The sequence below is a fragment of the Dipteris shenzhenensis genome, chromosome 28 (assembly GCF_047967505.1).
Source record: "Dipteris shenzhenensis isolate YYH24624 ecotype China chromosome 28, Dip_SZ_1.0, whole genome shotgun sequence".
Lineage (NCBI taxonomy): Eukaryota > Viridiplantae > Streptophyta > Polypodiopsida > Gleicheniales > Dipteridaceae > Dipteris > Dipteris shenzhenensis.
In genome coordinates, this window is record NC_141623.1 from 33,365,162 (window position 1) to 33,379,207 (window position 14,046).

Sequence of the window (14,046 nt, forward strand, 5' to 3'; positions counted from 1 at the left end):
CTTTGCATTGTCGATCAAGCATAAAACACCGTTTTTGCCTTGGTGTCATGCACAACCATGAGAAAACACGGTCCTAAGTGTTTAATCAAACAAGTACTTATCGGATGGGGGCTCCAGTTTGTACGCAAGTCCGTTTCAACTAGCTTGAGATGCGTGCAAAGTATTGTCACCATCGGATATGCTCTGCATGATCGATTACGCATTATACAACGTTTTTCACGTAGTGATATGCACATCCGCCAAAAAACATGCCCTTAGGTATGTTATCTGACCAAGTACTTATCAGATTGGTGTGCCTCTTTGAGAAAATTTCAATACTACGTAGGTTGAGGTATAGGAAAAGTATTGTGCCCATCGGATATGCTTTGCATGGTCGATCGAGCATTAAATACCATTTTGGCCTTAGTGTCATGCACATTCATAAAAAAACATACTGCTAGGTGTGTTATCTGATCAAGCACTTATACGATGGGAATGCCACTTTGCATGCAAGTAAATTCCACCTAGTTGAAGGTGTGTGCAAAGTATTGTGCCCATCGGATATGCTTTGCATTGTCGATCAAGCATGAAACACCGTTTTTTCCTTAGTGTCATGGACAACCATATAAAAACACGGTCCTAGGCGTGTTATTCAAACTAGTACTTATCGGATGGGGGCTCCACTTTGCACACAAGTTCATTTCAACTACGTTGAGAAGCGTGCAAAGTATTGTCACCATCGGATATGCTTTGCATGGTCGATCACGCATTATACACAATTTTTTCCCTAGTGATATGCACATCCATAAAAAAACACGCCCTTAGGTGTGTTATCTGACCAAGTACTTATTGGATGGGTGTGCCTCTTTGAGAACATTTCAATATCACGTAGGTTGAGGCATAGGAAAAGTGTTGTGCCCATCGGATATCCTTTCCATGGTCGATCGAGCATTAAATACTATTTTTGCTCTAGTGTCATGCACATCCGTAAAAAAACACGCTGCTAGGTATGTTATCCGATCAAGCACTTATGGGATGGGCGTGCCACTTTGCATGTAAGTCAATTCTACCTAGTTTAAGGTGTGTGCAAAGTATTGTGCCATCGGATACGCTTTGCATTGTCGATCAAGCATAAAACACCGCCTTAGTGTCATGCACAACCATGAAAAAACATGGTCCTAGGTGTGTTATTCAAACAAGTACTTATCGGATGGGGGCTCCACCTTGCACGCAAGTCCATTTAACCTACGTTGAGGTGTATGCAAAGTATTGTCACCATCAGATATGATTTGCATGGTCGATCACGCGTTATACACCGTTTTTTCCCTAGTGGTATGCACATCCGCAAAAAAACACGCCCTTAGGTGTGTTATCTGACCAAGTACTTATCGGATGGGTGTGCCTCTTTGAGAAAATTTCAATATCACCTAGGTTGCAGTGTAGGAAAAGTATTGTGCCCATTGGATATCCTTTGCATGGTCGATCAAGCATTAAATACTATTTTAGCTCTAGTGTCATGCACATCCGTAAAAAAACATGCTGCTAGGTATGTTATCCGATCAAGCACTTATGGGATGGGTGTGCCACTTTACATGTAATTCAATTATACCTAGTTGAAGGTGTGTGCAAAGTATTTTGCCCTTCGGATATGCTTTGCATTGTCGATCAAGCATAAAATACCGTTTTTGCCTTAGTATCATGCACAACTATGAAAAAACACGGTCCTAAGTGTGTTAATCAAACAAGTACTTATTGGATGGGGGCTCTAGTTTGCACGCAAGTCCGTTTCAACTAGCTTCAGATGCGTGCAAAGTATTGTCACCATCGGATATGCTCTGTATGGTCAATTACGCATTATACAACGTTTTTCCCGTAGTGATATGCACATCCGCCAAAAAACATGTCCTTAGGTATGTTATCTGACCAAGTACTTATTGGATGGGTGTGCCTCTTTGAGAACATTTCAATACCACCTAGGTTGAGGTGTACGAAAAGTGTTGTGCCCATCGGATATCCTTTGCATGGTCGACAGAGCATTAAATACTATTTTTGCTCTAGTGTCATGCACATCCGTAAAAAAACACGCTGCTAGTTATGTTATCCGATCAAGCACTTATGGGATGGGCATGCCACTTTGCATGTAAGTCAATTTCACCTAGTTGAAGGTGTGTGCAAAGTATTGTGCCCATCGGATATGCTTTGCATTGTCGATCAAGCATAAAACTCCGTTTTTGCCTTAGTGTCATGCACAACCATATAAAAACACGGCCGTAGGTGTGTTATTCAAATAAGTACTTATCGGATGGGGGCTCCACTTTGCATGCAAGTCCGTTTCAACTACCTTGAGGTGCGTGCAAAGTATTATCACCATCGGATATGCTTTACATGGTCGATCACGCATTATACATCATTTTTTCCCTAGTGATATGCACATCCGCAAAAAAACATGCCCTTAGGTGTGTTATCTGACCAAGTACTTATTGGATGGGTGTGCCTCTTTGATAACATTTCAATATCACCTAGGTTGAGGCATACAAAAAGTGTTGTGCCCATCGGATAGCCTTTGCATGGTCGATCGAGCATTAAATACTATTTTTGCTCTAGTGTCATGCACATCCGTAAAAAAACACGCTGCTAGGTGTGTGATCTGATCAAGCACTTATGGGATGGGCATGCCACTTTGCATGTAAGTCAATTCCACCTAGTTGAAGGTGTGTGCAAATTATTGTGCCCATCGGATATGCTTTGCATTGTCGATCAAGCATAAAACACTGTTTTTGCCTTTGTGTCATGCACAACCATGAAAAAACACGGTCCTAGGTGTTTTAATCAAACAAGTACTTATCGGATGGGGACTCCACTTTGCACACAAGTCCGTTTCAACTACGTTGAGGTGTGTGAAAAGTATTGTCACCATCGGATATGCTTTTCATGGTCGATCACGCATTATACATAATTTTTTCCCAAGTGATATGCACATCCGCAAAAAAACATGCCCTTAGGTGTGTTATCTGACCAAGGACTTATCGGATGGGTGTGACTCTTTGAGAACATTACAATACCACCTAGGTTGAGGTATACGAAAAGTGTTGTGCCCATCAGATATCCTTTGCATGATCGATCAAGCAATAAATTCTATTTTTGCTCTAGTGTCATGCACATCTGTAAAAAAACACGTTGCTAGGTATGTTATCCGATCAAGCACTTATGGGATGGGAGTGCCACTTTGCATGTAAGTCAATTCCACCTAGTTGAAGGTGTGTGCAAAGTATTGTGCCTATCGAATATGCTTTGCATTGTCGATCAAGCATAAAACACCGTTTTTACCTTAGTGTCATGCACAACCATGAAAAATCACGGTCCTAAGTGTGTTAATTAAACAAGTACTTATCGGATGGGGGCTCCACTTTGCACGCAAGTCTATTTCAACTACGTTGAGGTGCGTGCAAAGTATTTTCACCATCGGATATGATTTGCATGGTCGATCACGCATTGTACACCATTTTTTCCCTAGTGATATGGACATCCGCAAAAAAACACACCCTTAGGTGTGTTATCTGACCAAGTACTTATTGGATGGGTGTGCCTCTTTGAGAAAATTTCAATATTACCTAGGTTGAGGCATACGAAAAGTGTTATGCCCATCAGATATCCTTTGCATGGTCGATCGAGCATTAAATACTATTTTTGCTCTAGTGTCATGCACATCCGTAAAAAAACACACTGCTAGGTATGTTATCCAATCAAGCACTTATGGGATGGGCGTGCCACTTTGCATGTAAGTCAATTCCACCTATTTGAAGGTGTGTGCAAAGTATTGTGCCCATCGGATATGCTTTGCATTGTCGAACAAGCATTAAACACTGTTTTGGCCTTAGTGTCATGCACAATCGTCAAAAAATGCGGTCCTAGATGTGTTATTCGACTAATTACTTATGGGATGGGCACGCCACTTTGCATGTAAGTCAATAATACCTAGGTTGAGATGTGTGAAAAGTAGTGTGATGATCGCATATGCGTTGCATTGTCGATTAAGCATAAATCAGCATTTTTACCTTAGTGTCATGGACAACAACCAATAAAAAACATGGTCCTAGGTGTGATATTCTAAAAAGTACTTATTGAATGGGCATTCCACTTTGCATGGAATCCCATACCATTGCTTTTGAGGCACGTGCAAAGTATTGTGCCCATCGGATATGCTTTACATGGTAGATTGAGTATTAAATACCATTTTTGGCCTTGGTGTCATGTACAACGGTCAAAAAACACGATCGTAGGTGTATTTTTCAAACAAGTACTTATCAGATGGGGATGCCACTTTGCACACAAGTCAATACTGCCTAGGTTGAGGAACGTGCAAAGTCTTGTGTCCATTAGATATGCTTTGCATAGTCGATCTCACATGATACACCATTTTGTTCCTAGTGTTATGCACAATCGTCATAAAATACGTTTGGAGGTATGTTATCCGAACAAGTACTTATGGGATGGGTGCACCACTTTGTATGCAAGTCAATAAGACCTAGATTGAGGCGTGTACAAAGTTTTGTGCCCATCAGAGAAATGTAGATGCGATAATATTAGAAAATTCTCGGTATGTGTATATGTGTGTGTGTGTGGCAAACAATTTTAATACAACAAAGTAAACACCTAGTGCACAAATTATGCACTTCATACCTTGAGTAAATAAGCTTGTTAATGAGGATAAATACGCCCTTGAATAAAAGCACAGTTGTTGTATGACCACAATAGGATCGCTTTGACACCTGTGATTTTGCCCACATGTAAGTTTGCAAATAGTATAAAAAATCATATAATAATATATTAATAGTTTGCAAATGTGTATAGCAAGTGAGTAATGGGAAGTGGAAGTGGGAGTGAGGAGGGAGGAGTGGAATGGGAGAGGGAAGTAATAGGGGTGTATGATAATAAGTATAAAAAATAGTATAATAATATATTAATAGTTTTCAAATGGCAAGTGAGTAATGGGAAGTGGAAGTGAGAGTGGGGAGGGAAGAATGGAATGGGAGAGGGGAAGGTAATAGGGGAGTAGGATAATAAGGGAGTGAAATGAGTGAGGGAGTTAATAGGGGATGAAAAAGAGGAGGGTGAGATGGGGAAATATGGGATTTTGGGGGAAGATTGGGATGAGGGATGGGGGTCCAATGGGAGAGGGGGAGTAATGGGAGCCAATGGGAGAGGGGATAAATGAAAAGCCAATAGGAGAGAGGGGAGGAATGGAAAGCCAATAGGAGAGGAGGAGGAAAACCCAATTAGTCTTCCAATTAGGAGAGAGGGGAGGAATGGAAAGCCAATAGGAGAGAGGGGAGGAATGGAAAGCCAATAGGAGAGGAGGAGGAAAACCCAATTAGCCAATAGGAGAGAGGGGAGGAATGGAAAGCCAATAGGAGAGGAGGAGGAAAACCCAATTTTTCTTATATATAGTCTTCCTTCTTCATTCATTCTCCCCTCATTTCATTCATTGAAGCAAGAAAGCAAGGACGATCAAGAGAGCAAGGAAGGAAGAGCAAGAAAGCAAGAAAGAGCAAACTTATAAACTTTTTCCAGGTACTTGCAAATTTTTTTGATTAATTCTTTATCTAGATTTTTTTTTTAAAATTTGAAGAGAGAGGAACTAGAGAGAGAAAGGTTGAGGGGAGGAGAAGAAGAGGATGGAGGGGCTGGAGGGAAGGGAGGAGGAAGGGAGGGAGAGGCGGGGGCGGAGTAGAGGGGGGAAAGGAGGAGGGAAGGGGGGTGGGGGGGGAAGGGGGGGATGCTAGCGGAAGGGGGGGAGGGGGGGGGGGCTGGCGGGGGGGAAGGGGGGGCTGGCGGCGGGGAGGGGGGGAAGGGGGGAGTGGGGAAGGGGGGAGGCGGGGGTGAAGGGGGGGGAGGGGGAAGGGGGTGGGAGGGGCTGGCGACCGCCAGCCCAGGGGAAAGGGGGGGGGAAGGGGGGGTGGGGAAGAGGGGGAGGGCTGGGGGGCTGGCAGCCACAGCCACCAGCTCGGGGGAAGGGGGGAGGGAGGGGGGAGAGGGGGTGGGGACGGGGGGGCGGGGATGAAGGGGGGGGAGGGGGAAGGGGGTGAGAGGGGCTGGCGGCCAAGGCCGCTAGCCCGGGGGAAGGGGGGGGAAGAGGGGGGGAGGGTTGAGAGGGGGGGGCTGGGGGGCTAGCGGCCACAGCCGCCAGCCTGAGGGAAGGGGGAGGGGGGGGAGAGGGGGTGGGGAAGGGGGGTGGGGGTGAAGGGGGGGGAGGGGGAAGGGGGTGGGAGGAAGGGGGTGCGAGAGGGGGGGTGCGAGCGTGTGCGAGAGGGGGGGGAAGGGTTGGTGGCCACGGTCGCCAACCCATGGAGGGGGGGGCAGGGGTGAAGGGGCAAGAGGGGGAAGGGGGTACAAGGGGGGTGGGGGAAGGGGGTGCGAGGGGGGTGGGGAAAGGGGGTCGGACGGGGGCGGGGAGTGGGTCGGACGGGGGCGGGGGGGGAAAGGGGGGAGGGTGGAGGCACGGAGGGGGTGGGGAGTGGGTCAGACGGGGGCGGGGGGGGGAAGGGGGGACGGGGGGCTGGTGGGCGCGGCCGCCAGCCCAGGGGAAGGGGGGAGGGGGGCTGGGGGGAAGGGAGGAGGAAGGGGGTGGGACAGGGGGGCTGGCGAGGGGGGAAGGGGGGAAGGGGGGGCGCGGCCGCCAGCCCTAGGGAAGGGGGGGTGGAGGGGGAAGGGGGTGGGACGGGGGGGAAAGGGGGGAGGGGGGGGCTGGCGATTGCGGCCGCCAGCCTTGGGGAAGGGGGGAAGGGGGGGTGGAGGGGGAAGGGGGTGGGACAGGGGCGGGGGGGAAAGGGGGTAGGGGGGAGCTGGTGACCATTACCGCTAGCCCTGGGGAAGGGGGGATGGAGGGGGAAGGGGGTGGGATGGGGAGAGCAGAGGGGGAAGGGGGTGGGACGGGGGGGGAAGGGGGGAGGGGGGGGAAAGGTGTTGAGATATCGAGCTCCACTCGAGATATGCCAAGGTGACCATTGTGTACTTATGTCACCGACTTGTTAGCTGGAGATGCGGTTGGTACACCGCCCACGAATAATAGCTGGATGACAGCTATCCTTATCTACACTAGTCCGTGGCTCAGTTAGTATGCCACCTTAGTTAGTTGAGTTTGGTTTGAGACCCACATATAGGGTTCTTCTATTTCTTTGTACTAGAGTTCTTTTGGCTTTCACAACTAAGAAGAGGAAAACTGTTTTCAGCCTCCACCTTTGTGTGTATTCCCCCATTGTACATGTGAGAAAGCCGCAAGTGAGACTCCTTCCCTCTCTCCCACAATCTTCACATGGTATTAGAGCCTTGTTCGTGGTAAGGAGCTCAAGAAAGCAAGCCAAGTTCATGGTGTCCTGGTAAGAGGACCAGTGTTGCTTTCCTATTTCGAGTTTGGGAGCAAATCTCTGCAGGTAGCACAGCCAAAAGTGCAGGAGTGCACTGTTTCAGATTGAGACGCCCTTCGCGGTGTGGCGAGAGCGCAGTATATGCTGCGGGTGAGGGCAAAGCCCTCAGTGACTTTATTTTTCTGATTTGGGGCCGTTTCCGTTTTGAAGGCGGAAGTCCTTCACAGGCACTCAGAAAAAGGCCCTGTTTTTGGCTGTGCGAGGCTGTGCGACCACTGCGCGGCTAGTCGGTGGAAAGGTGCCGCAGAAATTGCATCATATGCCTGTGTGCAGAGATATTGGGAGTTATAGATTCATGCCTGTTGCCTGTTGATGCAAAATCGTCACTAGGAAGTGACTGTGTGGTGAAATACCACTTTCGTCAGTTTTGCAGATCTGCCCGTGTGTGGCAAAAGTTGTGTTTTTTGCAGTGACAGAATATTTTGCAGTGTTTTATAATGGCATCTGATTCTCTTTCACAGATTGTCACTGAAAAGCTTGACAAGAACAACTTCCAGGCATGGAAGTTTAGAATGACGAATTTCTTAATGGGAAAAGGCTATTGGGAATTCATTACAGGAAATGAAGAAGAACCTGTTCTTCCTAATGTTCCCAGTCAACAGGAAATGCAGGCATTCAAAGGATGGCATGAGAGAGCCAGGAAAGTTATGTACTGGCTGTCTATCAGCATTTCAGACTCCATGATTGTGCATATTCAGGATGCAAATACGCCAAAGGAGGCATGGGATACTTTGGCAAAAATGTACAGCACAAATACGCAAGCCAGGAAAATGCAACTCAAACAGGAGTTGCACAATGTGCAGAGAGAAAATTTGAGCATAAATGACTACCACATGAAAGTGAAGAAAATTGCAGATGCACTTGCTTCCATTGGGTCGCCAGTGGATGATGATGATTTGGTTTCTGTGACCTTGAATGGTCTAGGAAAGGATTATGCACAGTTCCGGACATCCATTGCCGTCCGTGAAAAAATTTCCTGATTTTGAGGAGATGATTGCTCTTCTAATTTCTGAAGAGCAGAGAAATGGTGGTGCATCTTCTTCAGTAGGAAATTCAAAAGAAACTGTCTTCTACTCAAATGCTGGTAGAGGTAGAGGCAGAGGTAGAGGAGGCCGATCTGCAGGCCGTGGTAGAAATCAGAATATGCAGCAAACGCAAGAAAACTAGTCCTATGCAGGAGGACGTGGTAACTCTAGAGGCAGGGGGAGCCAAAGAGGTCGTGGTGGATGGCAGAGAAGCCAAAATGCAAATAGCAATGTTGAATGCTACTATTGTGGCAAAATGGGTCATATGGCTAAGGACTGCTACAAAAAGCAGAATGACATTATGAATGGAAAATTGCAGCAAGGCAATTATGCATCTTCTAGCAGGCAGGGTGATGATAGAAATGAGCATCTATTTATGGTGCAGCATATGACCAATTCTGTGACAAGTGCAGAAGAACAAAATGATGTGTGGTATGTTGACTCAGGTGCGTCAAACCACATGACAGGTCATGCAGAATGGATGCAAGATGCAAGGAAGATGGAAAAGCCAGGATTTGTGGAGACTGGTGATGATACTGCACATCCTATTGTGCAGATTGGCAAAATTCCTTTGTCTATGCAGGATGGGAAAAAGAAATACTTGTCTGATGTATTTCATGTCCCGAACATCACCAAGAACCTGGTTTTTGTTGGTCAGATGGTTGAGCAGGGCTTGCAGGTCAGATTTCATGGATGCTTTGTTGAGGATATGAAAAATAATGGTCGCTTGATAGCAAAAGGAAAGAAGAAGGGTAGGATGTTTACGTTGGATGCAGACATGCAATGTTTGCACATGGGAACGGTGTAGTTGCAGATATTGATATCTGGCACAAACGCATTGGTCATGTTAATATACAGCGACTTAAATCAATGCAAGCCCAAAATATTGTTGTAGGATTGCTTAAATTCAAGGTTGAAGAAATGCACAAGGTTTGTGAAGCCTGTCAATTTGGGAAACAGGCAAGGAAACCTTTTCCTAGGCATGTTCAAGAGAGTAAAAAACCATTGGAATTAACCCACTCTGATGTGTGGACTACAAAAGCTGCATCTATTGGAGGCTATCACTATTTTGTCACATTTATTGATGATTTCAGCAGAAAACTGTGGGTGTATTTTATGAAAAAGAAAAGTGAAGTGTTTGGACACTTCAAAGCTTTCAAAGCTATGGTTGAAAAAGAAACAGGCCTGCAAATAAAATGCCTAAGGTCAGATGGAGGGGGAGAGTACCTCTCAAATGAGTTTGCAAGGTTCTTGCAGGAGCATGGTATAAAGCAGCAATATTCATGCAGTCATACCCCACAGCAAAATGGAATTGCAGAAAGGAAAAACAGGCATATTGGAGAGGTATCTCGGGCTATGCTAAATGAAAAAGATCTACCAGATTATTATTGGGCTGAAGCAGTTGCTATAGCAGTCTATATAATGAACAGGACTCCCACTGCAGCAATACATGGCATGACGCCAGAGGAGATGTATACTGGTAGGAAACCAGATATTTCTCATTTGAAGATTTTTGGTTGCATTGCCTATGTCCATGTGCCAGATGAGCTGAGGTCCAAGTTGGATCCAAAAGCTGAGAAGTGCGTCTTTATTGGTTATTCTCTGCACAGCAGAAAGGGTATAGATGCTATAACCCTTCTACACGTAAGTTCACAGTGAGCAGAGATGTTGTTTTTGATGAGATGAGCAGCTGGTATAAACCAGTAAATGTGATGATTGATGTAGATGCACAAAATGGTAATGCTACACAGAATGCACAGCAGCAATCACAAAATATCAGTGGACCTGGAGTGTCCTCTACCAGTGGTTCACATACTTCGCCATGGACAGGCAGATTGAGATCAGGAGAATCCCCTCAAAGCAATGCAGAGAGTGGTACGCAGGTATCACGAAAAGGGAAAGAGAAGGTAGATCAGCCCATGTATGATGTGAATGCAGGTCACTCTTGTGTGGATGGTGAATCCAGTGGCTCAGAACAGAGCATTGATGATGAGTTGGGTATTCCTTCTGTTGTTACACCTGGAGTAAGGAAGACCAGGGATGTTTTGAGAGCACCTGGAAGTGAGCCTATTTTGCGCAGGTCTACCAGGGTTAGGTATCCTGTGGATAGGCTGAAATATGATGGATTTACAGCCATTCACTATGCCTATATGGTCAAAGTGATACAGGAACCAGAACCCACTTCTTTTGAGCAAGCCATGGGAAATGAAAAATGGGAGAAAGCCATGGATGAAGAAATGGATGCCTTGGATGCTAATGCTACATGGGAATTGGTGCTTTTGCCTAAAGGCAAGAATGCAATTGGTTGTAAGTGGGTTTATAAGATCAAGCACAATGCAGATGGTTCTGTGAATAGATACAAGGCAAGATTAGTTGTCAAGGGGTATGCACAGACATATGGCATTGATTATGAAGAAACTTTCAGCCCAGTTGCAAGGATGGCAACCATAAGAGCAGCCATTGCTATGGCTGCATCAAAGGGATGGTCTTTACATCAGATGGATGTAAAGAATGCCTTCTTGCATGGTGATTTGCAAGAAGAGGTCTTTATGGAGCAGCCAGCAGGTTATGTTCATGCTACTCATCCTGAGTTTGTTTGCAGGTTGAAGAAAGCCTTGTATGGCTTGAAGCAAGCACCTAGAGCATGGTCTGACAAGATAGGACAGTATCTTGTCACTATTGGCTTTCAGATTTCCAAGGCAGATTTCTCACTCTATGTGAGAAAAACAGAGAAAGGGATTATGCTGCTGCTCATTTATGTTGATGATTTGATCATCACAGGTGATAGTGATGAAGATATCCTTCATGTGAAAATGCTATTGAGGCAGAAGTTTGAGATGAAGGATTTGGGAGAGCTGCGTTATTTCTTGGGCATTGAGGTGATTAGATCACCAAGTGGGATACAGCTCTTGCAGAGGCAGTATGGATTGGACATGCTGTCCAAATATGGGATGACAGGCTGTAAGCCTATTTCAGTTCCTTTGGAGCAGAATGTGAAGCTGAGCACAGATGCAGGTGAGGTTCTAGAAGACCCTACTATGTACAGACGCATAGTAGGAAGTTTGATTTACATGACTATTACCAGGCCAGATTTGAGCTATGCTGTTGGGTTGGTAAGTCAGTTTATGCAGGCTCCAAGGAAACCGCATTTGGATGCGGCTAGACGCATACTCAGGTATGTGAAGTCCACATTGCAGTATGGACTATTTTATGAGGCTGGGGTTCAGATACAGTTGCATGGATACACTGATGCTGATTGGGCTGGTAGTATTTCTGATAGACGATCTACCAGTGGATATGTGTTCTCTTTTGGGAGTGCTGCAGTCACTTGGAGCAGCAAGAAACAGCCTACAGTTGCCTTGTCGAGCACAGAGGCTGAGTACAGGGGTGCAGCAATGGCTGCATGTGAGGTAGCTTGGTTGCATAAGCTACTCTATGATATGCATCAGTCTATAGATGGGCCGGTTGTCATTTATTGTGACAACATGAGCAGTATACACTTGGCAAAGAACCCAGTCTTTCATGCTAGAACAAAGCACATTGAGGTGCATTATCACTATGTGCGGGAGAAGGTTTTACTAGGTCTTATTGATCTAGTTTATGTCAGCACAGAGGATCAAGTAGCTGACATATTCACGAAAGCATTGGGCGCAGAGAAGCTGCGCAAGTTCAGAGACCTGCTTGGTGTGCACGATTTGGGATTGAGCTCGAGGGGGAGTGTTGAGATATCGAGCTCCACTCGAGATATGCCAGGGTGACCGTTGTGTACTTATGTCACCGACTTGTTAGATGGAGATGCGGTTGGTACACCGCCCACGAATAATAGCTGGATGACAGCTATCCTTATCTACACTAGTTCATGGCTCAGTTAGTATGCCACCTTAGTTAGTTGAGTTTGGTTTGAGACCCACATATAGGGTTCTTCTATTTCTTTGTACTAGAGTTCTTTTGGCTTTCACAACTAAGAAGAGGAAAACTGTTTTCAGCCTCCACCTTTGTGTGTATTCCCCCATTGTGCATGTGAGAAAGCCGCAAGTGAGACTCCTTCCCTCTCTCCCACAATCTTCACAAAAGGGGGTAGGGGGGGCTGGCGATCGTAGCCACTAGCCCTGGGGAAGGGGGGATGGAGGGGGAAGGGGGTGGGACGGGGAGAGTAGAGGGGGAAGGGGGTGGGACAGGGGGGAAAGGGGGGAGGGGGGGCCTAGCGGCCATGGCTGCCAGCCCTAGGGAAGGGGGGAAGGGGGGGTGGAGGGGGAAGGGGGTGGGACGAAGGGGAAAGGGGGGAGGGGGGGGCTGGCGGTCACGGCCACCAGCCCTGGGGAAGGGGGGTGGAGGGGGAAGGGGGTGGGACGGGGGCGGGGGGGAAAGGGGGTAGGGGGTGCTGGCGACCGCGACCGCCAGCCCTGGGGAAGGGGGGATGGAGGGGGAAGGGGGTGGGACAGGGAGAGCAGAGGGGAAAGGGGAGGGGGAGAGCGGGAGGGGGAGGGGGAAGGGGGGGGGAAGAGGGGGAAGGGGAGGGGGGGAGCGGGAGGCGAGGGGAGGGGGGGGAGGGGTTTTGGTAGCGGAGGGAGGGGAGGGGAGGGGAAGGGAGGGGAGGGGAGGAGGGGAGGGCGAGGGGTCGAGGGAGGGAGGGAGGGAGGGGAGCGGAAGGAGAGAGAGGAGAGAGAGAGGGAGAGGAGAGGAGGGAGCAGAAGGAGAGAGAGGGGAGAGGAGGGAGGGGAGTGAGAGAGAGAGTGAGGGGAGGGAGAGAGAAAGAGAGAGAGAGTGTGTGTGGGGGAAAGGTATGGGAGAGAGAGAGAGAGTGAGGGAGAGAGAAACAAGGGAGTAGAGGGAGAGAGGTCGAATTCTTACAAGAGCGACAAATAAGATTTGACTTAGGAAAAGAATGAAAGGGACTTACTAGAAGAAAGTATTAAGAAGAATGTTGAACACAAATTTGAATTCTTACAACTAAGAGTAGAACTATCACGAGCAAGAGCGACAAATAAGATTCTTACTCAAATAAGATTTGAGTTACTAGAGCGACAAATAGGATTCTTGCTCAAATAAGATTACTATCACAAGCAAGAGCGACAAATAAGATTTGACTTACTATCACGAGCAAGAGCGACAAATAAGATTTGACTTACTATCACGAGCAAGAGCGACAAATAAGATTTGACTTACGAGAAGAATGAAAAGGACTTACGAGAAGAAAGTATCAAGAAGAATGTTGAAGAAAGTATCAAGAAGAATGTTGAACACAAATTTGAATTCAAAAGGAACGTACGAGAAGAAAGTATGAGAAGAATGTTGAACACAAATTTGAATTCAAATTTATAATGAATTCAAATTTCCCTCTCTTTTTTTGAAAATTCAAATTTATGCGTAGGAGGAGTGGGCTAGTTTTTCTTGTATATACTTTTTTTTCCATTCATTCATTCTAGCTCTCTCCTCATTTCATTGAAGCAACCAAGAGTGGAAGAGAAAGGATGCGGAGTCTTACTTTTTTCACTTTTTCCAGGTACTTGCATTCTTTTTCATTCGTCTTGTAATTCTTTTTCTTTACTTATAATTCTTTTTCAATTAGTTTCTTGTTAAAGTTTTTAAGTTCTATTTCTTAAAATTCGTCTTGTAAT